The 17,797-nt window shown below is 40.0% G+C and overlaps 1 protein-coding gene across 2 annotated transcripts in view; it reads right to left on the bottom strand.

Annotated features, from left to right (window-relative positions):
* LOC307144510 (vitelline membrane outer layer protein 1-like) overlaps positions 1–17,797 on the bottom strand; it is a 124,581-nt gene that overhangs the window by 52,637 nt on the left and 54,147 nt on the right. The gene's annotated exons all lie outside the window — the stretch shown is intronic.

Below are 17,797 nucleotides of genomic sequence, written 5' to 3'. Positions count from 1 at the left end.
CAGAGTAGATATGAAAATAGGACCATCATAAAATATGCAGATGATTCTGTAATTGTCAGTAGGCTTCAGGACAACGAGACCTGTCACGGCCCGATAATTGATGACTTTGTCACGTGGTGTGAGGAGTCCTACCTTCAATTAAACATAATAAAGACAAAAGAAACGATCATTGATTTTAGAAAACATACTCACACTCACACACACAAAGTCACATTCATCAAAGGTCAAACAGTTGAATGTACTCAATCCTACAAATATCTTGGGACAATTATCGACTCAAATTTGAATTTTGAGGCAAATTGTGAAGCTGTGTGCAAAAAGGGGCACCAGCGTCTGTTTTGTCTGAGGAAACTATCTTACTTTAACAAAACCATCGTGGTCCTATTTTATCGAGCTTTTATTGAATCAGTTTTATCTTTTTGTATAGTGTCACGGTTTGGGAATCTATCTTTAAAAAACAGAAATTCCCTAAATCAAATTGTTAAATGGTCTAGTAAGTTGATTGGAGTGTCTCAGTTAAGCCCAGTGTCCCTGTACACCAGACAGTTACAGCAGATAACTGGCTCAATTTTAAATGACGATGCCCATCCTTTGCATAGTGAATTTCAACTTCTTCCATCCAGACGAAGGTATAGAGTTCCAAAGAAGTTGGAAGTTTCCAAGCAGCACAGCAGTAATGACTTCATGAATTTCTTCACTTATAAGATTGATAATATCAGGGACAAAATGATAACTATGCAACCGTCTACTACAGTATCGCATCAGGCAGTGCATTGTAGTCTCCCTGAGGAAAAATTTGATTCATTCGTTGCTATAGGAGAGGAAGAATTTACTAAACTCGTTAAATTATCTAAATCGACAACATGTATGTTAGACCCTATACCGACTAAGCTACTGAAAGAGATGCTTCCTGAGGTCATAGATCCTCTTCTTAATATCGTTAATTCGTCTTTGTCTCTAGGATACGTACCAAAAAACTTTAAGCTGGCTATGATTAAACCGCTTGTTAAAAAAAACGCAACTTGATCCTACAGAATTAGTCAATTACAGGCCGATCTCGAATCTACCTTTTCTGTCAAAGATACTAGAAAAGGCGGTATCTTCACAACTGTGTTCCTTTCTAGAAAGAAATGATATCTGTGAGGATTTTCAGTCCGGATTTAGACCGTACCATAGTACCGAGATGGCTCTCGTTAGAGTCACAAATGATTTGCTCTTATCATCCAATCGTGGTTGTATCTCTCTATTAGTGTTACTCGATCTTAGTGCTGCATTTGACACCATTGACCACAACATTCTTTTAAATAGACTAGAAAACTATGTTGGCATTAGTGGAATCGCACTAGCATGGTTTAAATCATACTTATCTGACCGTTATCAGTTTGTAGCAGTAAATGATGAGATGTCTCATCGATCACAAGTTCAGTATGGCGTACCACAAGGCTCAGTACTAGGACCGTTGCTGTTCACTCTGTACATGTTACCATTAGGAGATATCATTAGGAAACATGGCATTAGCTTTCACTGTTATGCCGATGATACTCAGCTCTATATTTCTTCAAAACCTAACGAAACTTACCAATTCACTAAATTAACAGAATGCATAGTTGATGTAAAAAATTGGATGACTCGTAATTTCCTACTTCTAAATTCTGAAAAAACAGAGATTCTAATTATTGGACAAAAAACTTCCTCACGTAATAACCTAGAATACTGTTCTAACACTTGATGGGTGCTCTGTGAAGTCTTCGTCATCGGTTAGGAACCTGGGTGTGCTCTTTGATACCAATCTTTCATTTGAAAGTCACGTGTCTAGTATCTGTAAAACTGCATTTTTCCATCTTAAAAATATATCTAAATTACGTCATATGCTCTCATTGACAAATGCGGAACAATTAGTTCATGCGTTCATGACCTCAAGGCTAGATTATTGTAATGCTCTACTGGGTGGTTGCCCTGCACGCTTAATAAACAAACTACAGCTGGTCCAAAACGCAGCAGCTCGAGTTCTTACCAGAACCAGGAAGTATGACCATATTAGCCCAGTTCTGTCAACACTGCATTGGCTCCCTATTAAACATCGCATCAATTTTAAAATATTGCTGATTACTTACAAAGCACTAAATGGTTTAGCTCCGCAGTACTTGAGCGAGCTCTTAACGCATTATAGTCCTTCATGTCTACTGCGATCTCAAAATTCCGGCCAGTTGATAATACCTAGAATCTCTAAATCGACTGCTGGCGGTAGATCCTTTTCCTATTTAGCACCAAAACTCTGGAACAGCCTTCCTAACATTGTCCGGGAAGCAGACACACTCTGTCAATTCAAAGCTAGATTAAAGACACATCTCTTTGACATACAGTAGCATTCACATAATACATTATAGACTTCTATAATTCAATGTTAGGCTGCATAGATTAGGTCAGCTGGAACCGGGAACACTTCCCATAAATCCTGATGTACTTGTTACATCATGAGAAGAATGGCATCTACGCTAATTTTAGTGTCTTTGTTTATCCCGAGGTCTTCCCGCAGCCTGCCGGATCCAGGCCGTATCCAGATCTGACGAAGGACCTCCGCCTGGACCCGATGACAACGCAGTGCTGAAGTGACAACTAGTCTCTCCCTATGGAGGATCCCTTTCCCACTCTACAGATAAAGCGTCGTCGGGAAAACTCAATTTGCGTATCTACCCCGAATTGATCAAATAAAATAAAATTAAATAAAATTCTTAATCAAAACTATAAGGAAACACCAGTAATTTGTTTAGGCTTGCTTTGTAGGGAATTACAAACCTGCACACATATATTCAAACGCACATAACAGTAGAACCAATTGTTAATGCGCGTGAACGCCATCAGCGTTTCTCACAGGTTCGCGTTTAAAGTCTGTGTAGAGAGAATGGTGTCGTCTTAGCGGCCCCTAATTTAATAACAAATGATCGTTGCGACGGAAGCGAATCAGTCAAAACTAACTTTAGCTGGAAAATAACTTTATTAAAGAACCGCTATAAAGCCAAAACAATCTTACCTTAAAGGAACACTCCACCCATTTGCATTAAGCTTTGCAATATTAGAAACCCAGTCATACTATTGAATGGTCGTGCAACATTTTCTCATTTTCCCCTGAGACGAGAGAAATCTGTATTTACCTCTTTACACTTCCTCCTACAATGACACAAAAATCGTCATTTTGCGTCATTGTAGGAGGAAGTGTAAGAGGGGGGATTTCTGTTAAGACTACAAGCACTAGTTCCCACCCTTTCAAACCCGCCCATAGGGGGTTGGACCTAATGCGCTAACAGACCTATCACAGATCAGTGCGAGTGCGTTTGATTTCAACGGCAGAAACCTGCAGAAAACATGGACGAAGAAAGCTGAGTAGTAGGGGTTACCATACTCTATTTCCCGGACATGTCCGGCCGTCGAGATCGTCCAAAATGTCCGGGATTCAGCTTTTGCTTTCTGCGGTCGCCATTCATTGTTTACATGCTCACCTTTTGTTTCAATCTAACTGAATTCATTCCGATCGGTGAATCTGAATGTAGTGTTTACATGAACGCTAAACAAGTGATCGGTTGATGTGCGTTTTAACATTGCTAAGAAAATTCCCGCTCCTCCGTGAGATGCAAGACCGGTGCGTCTCGCAGGTCTCGCTCATCAGTAATCCCGCCACCGGCCTCGTGTCGTTCTCCCGCGGCCCTCGGCCTTGTCCTGCTCGCCACAGTAAACATGATGAATGGCGACTGTAGAACCCAAAAGCCGAATCCTGGACATTTTGGGCGATCTCGAAATCACGGGCAAACTCGTCACGGAGACTCACTCGTAGCCTTGTGGTTTTCAACTGCGCTCTCTTACCGGTAGGCGTGGCTTGGGAGTGGCCTCGTAGGGCAGCGAAGCAAGTGCATTCTGGGAGTTGTTGTCTTTCATCCACATAAGCCAAAAATACATTTTCTGGCTTTTCTCAAGTCTAGAAAGCTGCAAATTCAAAAATAATTTCACATTTCTTCTACATAAATGACCTATTTTAAATACACATTCATCTTTCCAGAGGTGGAGTGTTCCTTTAAATTATACGTTTATCTCTGTAAAGCTGCTTTGAAACAATCTTCATTGTTAAAAGCGCTATATAAATGAGGATGACTTGACTTGACTTGACAAAGAAGAGAACTAAGCGGTATAAAAATACCTTCGTTCCAGCAGCCATTAATCAGAGGAACAAAATACATAGATGACACAGAAGTTTTTTTATATTTTATTTTATTTTTTATATATTTTTCGTTTTATTTAAAAAAATTTGTATCGTCAAATGTTTATTGTTTGTGTTTGTGTTTGTCTAAATGTATGGATGACACTCTGACACTGCAAACCAAATCTACCTACGGGTATAAATAAAGAAACCTGAACCTGAACCTGAAGAGATGAGAACTCAAAGAGTGCAACCAACAGTGTGTTTCTCTGCAAATATAACAAAGTTTATTAAACATTCAAAAGTAGTATCAGAAATGACTAGCAGCAACTCCACAGTTCTCTCTCTGCATGGGGTTTGAACCTTTGAAGCACTAAGCCAACCCCATATAACCGATGTCCAGGCCAAACTTACCCAAACTTATAATCATGTTTGGCTTGGTCCACTCAAAGTTGCGTTGGATTTTCTCTTCAGCATAAAGGTTTAGAGACCCATCTATCACTGTTTTCCATGTTTGTATAGTTAGTTTCTGGAGTAAATATATAGGCTATAATTTGTGTGTTTACATTATAGCTGTTTTTAAAAATGGCGGGTGCTGGTGTTTTGCGTGCGTTCGGTCATCAGCGTACACTAACGTCACGGGTAGTTCCTATAGTGCTGGTTTAGACCCGACTCTGAAGTAGGACCTAAATCAGTTCCTCCAAATGGAGTTCCTAGAACTAAAATCGTTAGTTCCTGCGGTGCGAACACGCCGACATCCGGGTACTTTAGCCGATAGTTCTAGGAACTGTGAAAAGGTTTTGATTTGGATTTTGAGATAGCGGATTTTTGATGATATAGTGACATAGTGCGATTTGATTAGTTATAGGCTATTTAGGCTTACATTTAAATTTACACAACACATTGACTGATAGGCTAGAGACAGACAGAGTATACATATGACACATTAATAGATACATAGATATAAATATATATAGACAGCTAGATTAATAGATAGATACATAGATAGATTATTGATACATATATAAATACATAGATTGATTATATCTAGATACATATCTAGGTACATATCTAGATAAATATCTAGGTACTACATAGATAGATTCATATAGATAAATAACTAGATACATAGATAGATTCATATAGATACATATCTAGATACATAGATAGATTCATATAGATACATATCTAGATACATAGATAGATTCATATAGATAGATACATAGATAGATAGATTTGGATAGATAGATAAAATGGAGGCTCCCCAGAAGAGATGCCGTAGATCTGTGGTGTGGGAGCATTTCCATTTAGAAACCCCAAATAAAGTGAGATGTGTGTATTGTGATCGGCAGCTAGCCTAATGCAACAATACATCATGATGTGCCATTTGAGGAGCACTCATCCTGCCATTTTGCAGAGTGCAGAGGATGGCATTCCCCCTGTACCTGCTACTGACACTGCTGTGCCATCTCAGCAAGGTATGCATTGTTTGAAATATGATTATAATTCATTGAAATATAATTACAAACTTTTGGGACAACCTAATGTCCCAATCACAACTGCCAATCATGTTAAAAATAGCTTCAATGTGAATATAATATAATATTGTGTGAATATACATTTTATAAGTCTACATATGAGACACACAATGCTACAGCTGATGCCACAGTGGAAGTGAAAAAATACATCAACGATGCGTATTTGCCCAGAACTCATGATCCACTAACTTACTGGAAAGAGAGAGCAGTAATCTTTCCTCATTTGTATGTCCTAGCTAAAAAATATATTTGCATGCCAGGCAGCAACAAGTGTCCCTTGTGAGAGGATTTTTTCAAAGGCTGGAGAAATTATATGTAAAAAAACAAGTAGGCTAAGTCTTTCCACAGCAGAGAAATTAAAATTTTTGAATAAAAATCTCAAAACAAGTGAGACACTGTGGCTTGATTTCTTTTATTAATATTCATTTTGCAGGACCAAAATAACATTATGCACAGTGAGGAGCCTATAGGTTACAAGCATCACATATTAGACAAATACAATCATTAAAATATAGCTGCAAGCAGCAATTACCGGGGCCAAGCAGAATAAGACGACAAGACATGCCAACATTGCTGAAAGTGTCAGACCAACTGCAACAATGAGCAATTAAAGACATTTAAAGAAGATTTTAGGTGAAATGGCTGAAAAATCATATAAACAGTCATTAAAAATATGATTTAATGGATTATCACTATTGACCAATAGGTGGCACAGTTACAAAACTGATGTGATGTGGTCAGAGTGAAGTGACAATGAGACATACAAAGTTTTGTGTCAATATGTCAAGGCATTGCAGAGATAAAGCCTGAAAAGTCCATTTGGCATCATGCCTCAAATTTGCTGCTGCGCTTTACGAAAACAGTTTCGTCTATCGACACAAAATCCATAACTTTTAGTCGGTACAGTCTGGAGATGATACAATTCGATTTTGGTGAAAATCGGACAAACGGTCTAGGAGGAGTTCGAAAAAGTAGGTTTTGAATGAAAATCAAGATGGCGGACAAGAAGTTTGACCAAATAAGGAAAATTTGTTATCTATGTTCTTGGCTTTACCCAAGTAATCTATTATGACCAGTGGCATTTACATAGGCCGATGTATTCAAAAGTTATTAGCAGTTTTGGACATTTTGTTATAACTTTTGACCACTAGGTGGCGCTGTCTCTAAATATTTTGGGTACCTTCAGGGGATGGTGCTGATGGCACATTCTGAGTTTCGTAATATTACACCAATGCATTTGTTAAGTATAGCATTTTATATCACAAAACTGCATTGAAGTCAATGGGAATTTCATGTTTTGTTCTATTATAGCGCCACCAAGAGGCTCAGTCCCACCATTTTTTTAATGTGTCCTCAGAGTGAGCCCATACATATGTGTGTCGATTTTGGTGAAAATATCTCAATTTGCTTCGGAGTTATAGACATTTATATGAAAAAACACGTAAAAAATGACTGACAAATGACTTTGATTGGAATTTACTACCCCTAAACATCAATATTTTCGCATTTGGGCTTTGATATATAGCTATCGACCTATGTTTACAAACTTCTGACGGTGGTTTCGTCTCAATTGGACTAGCGGTTTCGAAGATATAGCCAAATGTTTTTTAAGCGCTAAATCACAACGCTACACAAACCGTAAGGCGAAACCTAGCATGTTTGGTATCGTAGGACTCAGCAAGGATTCAGGAGTCTAATTAGATGAGTCTCGTTAAAATAAGTCGACCACACCCAAAGTTATAAGATTTTGAAAAAAAAATTTCACCACTAGGTGGCGCTGTTTCAAAACTTCTCAGGTTCTTTCAGGACATTGTGATGATTACCCATACCAAGTTTCGTAACAATCCGTTCATGCGTTCATAAAATACAGCATTTTAGCACATAATTCAAAATGGCCGACAGTCAAAATGGCCGATATGGTAAAATTGGATATCAGTCGACTCGGCATGTTGCCCTGAATCTAACAAGACCAATTTTATGATTTTTGGACAAACTGTTCAGAAGTTATAAGCAAAAATAACCATTTTTCATATCTCCGGACCAGTAGGTGGCGCTGCACCGAAACACAGCATGTTGCCTCAGGTCATGCTTGTGATGACACGTACCAAGTTTGGTCTGAATATGATAAAGCGTTGCGGAGATACAGCCTTACGACTGTTTTTGCTAGCGCTACGCAAAATTTATTTGTGCGTTTTATCGAAAACGGTTTGACGAATCCATTTGAATTCCATAACTTTTTGTCAGCCCTATCTGAAGATGATCTGGTTAAATTTTCGTGCAAATCGGACAAACCGTCTAGGACGAGTTCGAAAAAGTAGCTTTTTCGGAAAATTCAAAATGGCGGCCATATTTATATGCAGGAAAATTACGTCATAGGGTGCAATCGAATCGGCATGAGCTCTGGAATCGGAGGAAAAAATAATTTTGTTGATTGGCCTTACGGTTCAAAAGTTATTATCAAAATAATAGTGAAACTTTGGACAGGTGGTGGCGCTAGAGGGAAAGACTTAGAAACACCAAAATTGGTGTATTTAATGTTGGGACTGTCCTCTATCAGAATTTCAAACCAAAACAACTTTCCCACAATTGGTTCTATGGGCTGCCATAGACTCCCATGGCGGAAGAATAATAAGAAGAAGAAATGGAACAGATACAATAGGTGCCTCCGCACCTTCGGTGCTTGGCCCCTAAAAACACATTTTTTTTTAATGGCTCGTCAAGGTTGTTTCAGATCAACACCTGCAAGTGACCACTAGGTGTCACCGTTGAGACGGGTGTCGGATTGATTCGAAGCCTCGACACAATATGACACATTTGGTTCAACTGTTTCATTGCTTCACGAAGCCTCGATCTACCCACCACTACATTAAACCCAGATGCTCAGAGCTGAGGAAAAGAAACCTCAAGTGAAAGACAACAAGCCCAGAGTTGACGATTCCTTTGACCCAAAGTGTGATTATGTGCTGTATTCACCTTATTCCGCCCCGCCCACTTTTACTTCTGTCCAGTACTTCCGTTGTAAACCAACTTCCGGTTTAGCGGACCCTCATTCAATTTCGAGGAGAACTGCAGAGAAGTCTCACTGATAAAATGTCACATAAGATAAGCTAATTTGTGCCAAATGTGCTATGTACGTGTGTATCAACAGCACAGCAATGCACTGTTTCTCGGGGTAATTTTTAAACGACTTTTAGGTGTTTATATGACCCGTCTGCCTGTCTGATCGCAGCCCGGCCGATGTGTAGTGTTTAGCCTACATTAGCCACAAACATCTAATGTTGTAATGGTCTCACTACAGGACACATACACATGCTATACCTTGTTTGAAAGCTATGGTCCTCTAGAATTCAGTCGCTGGATTTATTTTACAGCCATTACTTGTGTTAGAGATCAAACCATAAGAAATTGCAGCTAGCAGTTAGCTAAGCTAACGTTACCCTCTTGTTCATCTAGTTGAGGCTCTACTTTCTTTCTACACCAGTTCGTGGCTATTTTTAGCGCAATTTTCCACCGGACAAAATTGCGATTGTTAACTCATGATTTCTGTTCTGTCTGTGCGCACCAATCTTGCACTTCTATCTAAGTTACTCCTCAACCAGACCACCTAGAGACTTCGGGTTTTCGGCATTATGTTATGTCCTGGAAATTCCAGAAAAAAATCAGTTTTTTGCAAATTTCTCGGCAACCATAATAGCTATCGAGTTGAAACAAATTGCAATCAATAGCTTCTAAAATTTAAAATAATATTAGAAAAAAAGAATTGATCAAAAATCTTTCCTTTATGCTACAAAAATTAATTAAAACTTTATATGAAGAGAAATAAGAAAAATATTGCCTTTTTACCTATAAAACTATTGTTGTATATTTGGAGAAATATATAATTATCATGAGTAATTATCATATGTTATTAAAATATTTCGCCAATACAGAATACAATTCCTATTCATTTTCCACTGAAAATGGAAAAGTGACATTTCTTCACCGAAACTAGTTCTAATAAATGCACGATTTAATTATGCGTGTTTTGGGTGTTATTTTCGTGCGATTTGGGGTATTTTTATATTTTCTCTTTCATTTACTATCTCTTAGTGTTGTGATCCCATGACGTGAGAAAATTGCGCTAAAACACTCACAGAGTTTTTATTACTTGTTTTCTCATCTGATGGCTATACACTGCAAATGTATCTGGTGATTAAGCAAACAAACTGTGGTGTAATAATGTTTCAAACTTTACATGTAGTAGTGTTTGTGCACATCTTCATAACTAAGTAATAGCTATTAGAAAGACACAGCTATTAAATAATTTGATTGTGGCATTGTTTCAAAAGCTTCAAGTGAAATGTACTTTAGTAGGCTACGTTGCAGCAGTTGTTAATAACCATAGGCCAACGCATTTGGCTATAATATTATAGTCTATCTACATATATCAAGACAGATAATAACAGATTGGACCAGGGCAAACAAAGCGCTAAGTAGCTAAACCAGGAAGTGAGATTACGCGCATGGCGCCACCCAGTGCTACTTCCGGAATAAGGTGAATAGAGACTAGATGCCCTATAGGGATGGCTAGTGTGACGTCACGACATCACTTCCGTGTCCAAGCCGCTGCGTCTAATGTAAACACAATGGCAGTAGCTAAGGAACCGGTCACTTTTTTTACGGTGACATCGTATTTTGCGGACACCCCAAAGTCCGTGAAAAAGGGTTTGAACTCGTACAACTCCAACAGAGTTGTAAATGTTAGTGTGCTGGCAGGTGGAAGTCTGAAAGGGAAAGTACAGGCTTCAATGAAAAGTAAAGTTTACGAGGTTGAGGTGAGGTCCCGACTCTTGAGTGACTCGTCAAATGGCACAAATTTCTATGACTTTTGTTGTTTTATATGAGCATAAAACAAATTGTTAATCAAACATTAAGCTGTCGCCCTTTACCATAAAAAGATTGTACATTTGTCACGGTTCAAACGTTACAAGTTTTTAGTAGCTACCGTTACCTCGCTAACATAAGGCTGTCGGCCACCAAGCTAACTTTACTGTACAAGTGTAACGTTAACTATTGTACTTTGTTGTGTTGCCAGATTCTAATATGAAATCTTCTGATAAATCCCTTGATTTGGAACCTCTCCTAAATGATTTACATATCTCAAAAGTAACTGACAAAATTGAAATATCTATGGACGATCTTTTAGTTGCACGACTCCAGAAAGACCACGCCAGAGAACTTCATAAAGCTAAGAAAACGGAGAAGAGGAAGAAGAAGGACCCAACAACCACAGAACAAGCTGACAGATCAAAGCCAACAGATTATGAGGATTCTCAGACAGATGGAGAAATTGCATAAAAGATTACTTAGTATTGTAAGGGAAGTAATGTTAGAGAATCAGTTTAAATGTCCAAATTGTGAAATATCATGCTTACAGGAGAAGTTTGAATCACTAGATGCAAACTTGCCCTGTGATAATGTCTTATAGTTTAAATGTCATTGCTTGCAAAAGAAGTTTGCAACGCTAGATGCATGTTGCAAGCTTGCTTTGCAACCACAGTGTTTGTGGTTTTCTTTGATCTCTCTGAGTGAGTTCAGTGGAACAACAGGTGTTAAGGCTATGCCTGCTTAGTTGACCTTTTAACACGGTTAAAGAAGATGGAAAGAGGCCTCCTCGCATTTAGAGACGAGGCGAGAAGCGAGCTGTGGTTTTAACACCTGCAGGCCAAGAAACGGTCAAAATGTATATTAAGCTTTTTAGCGTAGGTGGTACATATGAGATAGCCTATACACGCATGCTTATTGCATAACAGCTTTGGGGTCATGGAAAATTCCAGACCAATTGTTTTATTCTTCTAAGAATTATTTCATTGTAAGGGACAGCCCTAAAATGCTTAAGACGGCCCCCATCAAACCATATAAAAGGTTTTGTTTCCAGCTGCTCGGGGCCGCAATTCGAGGTGAAGACCTATACGCATTTCTGTTATTTTTTCCTTTTTGAATTCATTGTCTTTGTATTATTCTGAAACCTTTTTTAAGTAAAACGAAACCATTTTTTGGTGATTCGAAAAACTTTTTAAACAAGTCTCAGAGTGATTTTTTCCTGGAAATATCTTTACTTTGATATAGTTAAGATATTATTACTAAGCAAAAGCCCCGTGAAACGGACCACGGACTGAACTGGATCGGACACCGCCGAGGACCCTGAAGCCATTTATAGCAACTTTAACCAAGAGGTAAGGGCAATCTTTGATTGTAATAGGTTATGGGAATGTTATAGAAGGATTTGGATGTTACAGCGGTATAGAAATACAACATGGCGCCCAACGTGGGGCATTTTGCTAGTAGGGGAAATTAAAAGACAATTGTTCAGGAATAATAACACGTATAGGTGAAAAGTCCACATACCACAGCCACTGTCCGTGTTCATAGTTCAGAGAAACTAATATTGAACACACTTCACTCGCAGAGTTCAAGGGAACTGAGTGAACATAAGCGCGCGCAGGCTCATATGAAGACCTGTTATGACAGACAAAAACTCGAAGCCCAGGAGAGAAGGGTGAGTTAGTCTAGAGAGAGAAACCGGTTTTGAGTGAACCCAAACACTTGCAGAAAATAAGGGATTGAGTGAACCCAAACACTTGCAGAAAATAAGGGATTGAGTGAACCCAAACACTTGCAGAAAATAAGGGATTGAGTGAACCCAAACACTTGCAGAAAATAAGGGATTGAGTGAACCCAAACACTTGCAGAAAATAAGGGAGTAAGGAGACATATAGATTTGTGAAGAGTTGCGTCACTTGTATGCAACACATGGGTGTCTAAGTTTTCAGTGCATGCTTTCAACACGGCTCGAACGCTGCTCCCTTCGGGTTGTGTTGTTGGTGGGCACTGGTTTCTTGGCCGCACATGTCACAAGGAAGTGCGGGCAGGCATTTCTGATAAATCTAATAATAACACCAGATTCGGTGTAAGCAACGGGAAGTTTTAATGCAAAGCCAGTGAATCCAAACACTTGAAAAAAATAGGAGGTTGGAAGTGAATCCTAACACTTTAGAAAAAATGGAGAATCGAATGGTGACTATAGATTTAGTTGCTAGTGACACTGCAGGAAAGTTGGAATGGTCTGACTCTACTAAGTGTAAATGTGGCTTTAGAAATATACCCTGGCAAGAGGTCAGAGAGGCTGCGCCAGTGGTAAATTTAAGGGTAAAGGAAGGAGCGGAGGCTCCAAACTTCATCTACTCCAATAAAGGAGGCAATGATGAAAACCCTAAAGTACGAGTCTTTAATTCAGCAGGGAAAGAGATAAAAGGTATACCAACGAAAAGTTGGGCCACCCTAGCTGGAGATGGCTCTGAGGAAGAATCAGACAAAGGCTCGGTAGCTTTTAGTATCATCTCTCAAGAAGAGATGGGTACAGATTTTACAGAACCTGACGCGCCACTCTATGAAGACCCTGAAAGCCCGTATGAAGAAGCAATAGCAGAGGTCGAAGGACCCCTCAGATTATACTTTGCGAAGGGATCTAATTTAGTTGTCCTAAAAGCAGGATCTTTACAGTTTGAAGAAGAGGCAGACGTTTTGGTTAATGCCGCTAACAAGCATCTCAGCCATGAGGATGGCGTTGCCGCAGCCTTTTTAAGACAGGCAGGTCGAAAGTTTCAAGACGAATCAGACAAGTTAATGCAACGTAGAAAAACCTCTCTCCATACTGGAGATATCCTCCTACAAAAAATAGGAGGACCAAATGGCAAACCAGTAATACATGCAATAGGGTATAAGAGAGGTAATGGCCATGACCTCGAAGAGGAATTACAAGCCTTAATAGCCCTAGACATTTTAATAGACAAAATCTGTGCCTGTGCTAGAGATAATAAGTATCGTGTAATAGCCATGCCGATAATATCCGGAGAAGAGTTCGGATTTAATGGAGTTAAGTTAGGTGCATACCTTGTAACTGCATTGTTAAGAAAGGCAAGCCAGACTAGCTGGCCTAAAACATGGATGATCTGTCACCCTGACTCAGCAGTGCTAAAAAACGTAGCAAAACTGGTGAATCAAAATGAAGCAGCGGGCGAAGGGGGATCAGATCAAAGAGCAGGACAGGGTCATATAGCGAACAAGCTTAGGGCAGAAGCCCCAGAATGCGAAAGGGACCCGGAATGGCCAGTATTAAGGCGAACAGCCACCTCCCGAGGTGCAAAAGACCCGGTTGAAAATCCCTTCCCCAAATTAAAGCTCGGTAAGAGTTATGAGACCTTCAGAATAGGTAAGGGATCATACCGACCCACTCATGCAAAAAGTAGAAAGAAAGAAACTCTTTTAGAAAAAAGAGACATGTGGGATACTGAATATGCACCAGGCATTACCTGTGGCCAGGTTTGGTGTCTGCTCAATGGCGGTGACGCAGAGGAAATTCTTGCAGACACCAGATTAACTCAAAGGGCTAAAAGGGCTATATTAGCACAAAAAGATCTAACAAACAAGGCAGCCCTAGAGAGAATAATCAAAGGAAGTGTAGGTGATTCATGGTATGATCAGTATTACTCTGATGTGGGTACAGAGAGTGATAATGATAGTGATGATGATTCACCTTGTGACTCAGATAGCGAGGAACCGACAGATAAAGAACCAAAAGTACCAAATAGGGTTGAAAGTGCGAGGGCGGATACCCCTGCTCGAAAGCCACAGGTTCCTCGACAGTTGCGGTTCAGAGATGAAGCCATTGACACAGACGGTCAGTATAATAAAGAAAGAGATTGTCCTGCTGGAGTGCATGAGTTAAATCAGCACTTAGAAGCTCTGCATCTGGGAACGCCAGGACAGAGGCCCAAAACTCCCAGTGGTTTAGGGCGGTCCTCACAGTCACCAGAGGTTGGTTCAGTAAGAGCTAGAGCAACCTTGGAGGACCTTTTAAAGCGCGATCAGGAGATGCGTATGCTTAAAAAAGCAAAACTGAAGAACATCACTGTAAAGGGAAAGGTTAGAGAAATAGTACGTTATGGAGAACAGATGGGAATAACAGGTGAATCCATAGATTCGCATATTTTGGCTGAATTTGGAATTCATGGGGGAAGAAAATTAGCTCAAACATTAGAAGGATTGATTCCGACAGATAAAGAAGAGTTAGAGCAAAAGCAGTTCGAGGAGAAGTGGGCCGCTGTAGGAGCCCTATCCGCATGCCAGGAAATGGCACAAAAGGGCGTCGAGGGGCTATTGCGACACATATTTAGGGGAGTAAAGAGTAATGCTCTTACTGGAGCCAGAGAATTCCTCTTATATGGCCCTGAGACAGCACCAGAGGAGCTAGAGAAAGCCCTGATCAGATATGATCGTAAAACCGAACTAATTCAGACAGAAAAAGGTAAACCAAGTAACAAGCAGCATCCATCAAAAACTCAGACCCGGAGGTCAGAGCGTGAAAGAAAACCATACAATCGGCATGAGCCAGAGAGAAGGCCCGCACTACCCCATACTCCTAGATTCGATCAGAAAAGGAATCTAGGAGAAAATAATTATCGTAGAAGCATGAGTCGAGAAGGAGACAGGTACAGAGATCGATCGAGATCTAACCTGAATAGGGGAGAAAACAGCAAAGAGAGGGGGACATTTATCAGTCCCGAAAAGTGGGATAAACTTAGCCACGAAGAAAGGGCACGAGTTAGAAAAGACAGAGAAAAGAACACACCAGCTGCTAAGGTAGGCAGGGTTAAAGTTGACGAAGCCTACCGTAACACAGAGATTAGAGATGAAAAGTCTAGGAAGCAAAAACCAAAGAAGAAGAAGAGAGTAGATCCTGAAGACTAGGAAGAAGCGGCCCCCCTAAAGACGGCCCTACTAAAAACAGTAGAAAAAGATAAACGACTATACAAAGTTTACGATGATGACATTCTGGTAGCCACAGAAACGGAGGCAGAACACATGAAACTGCTAGAGCAAACTTTAGACAGGGTGACCGCAGCCGGTCTAAAGCCTAGTCTAAAAAAGATGGAAATTGGAAAACATGAAGTAGACTTTTTAGGATTCAAATTAGGAAAGGATACCAAGACTCTGACGACTAGCACGAGAAGTAAGCTAGAGGAGTTGTTGAGTTCCAGTCCTCCGAAATCCAAAAAACAACTACAATCACTGCTAGGGACGCTGAATTATATCAGAGAATTGATTCCTAAGTATTCTAGGGAGGCCAAAGTGCTATATCAGGGCACAAAAGAAGGAAAATGGCAGTGGACTGATGAGATGGAGTCAGCCAGATTAAAACTGATAAGAATGGCGTTAGACAGCGGAGAATTGGAACGACGCGATGAAACTGTTCCATTAATCGTTGAGGTGAGAGAGGCAGAAGACGAAGTAGCACTCACCTTATCAAATAGAGACGGAAAAGCACCTATAGCCTTCTTAACTCATACGCAAGAACCTGCTATGATGAAGTATGAGGAGAATGGGCCAGAGAGAGTGCTAGCGGCAGTGACAAAGAGATTATTGCAGCTTAAAGCAGTAGCAAAGGAACAACCTATTGAGATATATTCACAAGCAGGAGAATTAACCAGACTGAAAAAGAATCTAGTGATGAATCAGGCGAGAATTCATTCCCAAAGATGGGATCAATGGAACTTGATTCTAAGTGACAATCAGTTAGAATGGAAAATGATCAAACTAAAAAGGAAAGAAAAAATGACCAAATACCATGACGCACACCAGCACCTGCCAAAGTATTTCACAGATGGAAGCGAAAAAGCAGGAAGAGTAAAATGGGGTTATTTGGTTAAAAAGGACGGTCAGTTGGTTACTTCCCAAAGCAGGGAAATTCAAGGGACGGCCCAATTGGCTGAGGTCACTGCGGTGCAGAAAGCTCTAGAGAAGGCAGTAGAATTAGGACATAAGGAAATTGTCCTAACATGTGACTCAGAATACGTTGCAGACGGTTTAAACAAAGAGATTGAAATTTGGAAAGCCAATGGTTTCCATAACGCGCGTAATAAGCCTATGCCACACAAAGAACAATGGGAAAATATTTATGAGCTTATGCAGAAAGTTGCAGTACACTGCTATCATCAGGTCAGCCATACAAAACAGGAAAGTGAGGCCGCCCAAGGAAACAGAGAAATCGATAAATTTATAGGAACGGTTAAACTTCAGGAAGTTACTGAGCTATTTGAGAAAATGCACAATGAATTAAACCATCCTAGCTATAACATGATCCAGATGGAACTTAGGTTAAGAAATCTAAATATTCCAAATTGGAGAATGAGGTATAGGGAAGTGAAAAAAGAATGCAAAATATGCAGGAAATTTATGACGGCTAAAGGAGCGAAGGACAGCGAACTTCCTAAAGAATACAGAGGTCAAGAGGTCTCTGTCGACTTCGCTGGTCCCCTCAGACCAAAAACGAAGTTAGGTAACTGCTATTTCCTCTTAGCAATCGATAATTTCTCTAAGAAAAAGATGATTTGGCCAATGCGTTCCGCACTAGAGAAAAACGTGGTCGAATGTTTAAAAGAATGGATCAAATGGGAAGGAAAAATGGAATCCCTTAGAGCAGACGGCGCGCACAACATTAGTGGGAAGCTCGTGGAAGGTTTTTGCAAAGAAAACAAAATAATACTAACCAAGAGTATCCCTTATCGTCCAGAAACGAATTCGATTGCCGAGAGGGCTATCAGAGAAGTGAAAGAGTATTTTAGCAAGAATGAGGAACTCGGGGAATGGGATACAATAATTGATCAATGTCTTCTACATCTCAACAGATGTGATCACGTGACACCAAAAGAAAAGGAGGTAAAGAGCAACCCGAGGTTCAAACCTGGAGACCGTGTGATAATCTCTAGACGGAAAAAGGTAGGGAGATTCTACCAGGGTTTAGGAACGGTAGACACGGTGAAATCCATAACTGGATCAAACACAGTAGAGTTAGAAAATAACGGGATCCAATCAAATAAAGATCTACTTAAAAAATAGTAATGGAGGAGATAATTAGGGTCACCAGTAGGAGGGGTCTGATTAGAGTGGAGCATAGTCAACATGGTTCGAAAGCCATGCTATGGTTGGAACCGGAACTCCAACGGGTGTTGGGTTTCACGGGAAAAGAAGC

This window comes from Squalius cephalus (genome assembly GCF_949319135.1).
Source record: "Squalius cephalus genome assembly, chromosome: 17".
Classification (NCBI taxonomy): domain Eukaryota; kingdom Metazoa; phylum Chordata; class Actinopteri; order Cypriniformes; family Leuciscidae; genus Squalius; species Squalius cephalus.
Note: the sequence above shows the minus strand (reverse complement) of the source record. Positions and strands in the feature narration are given on the sequence as shown.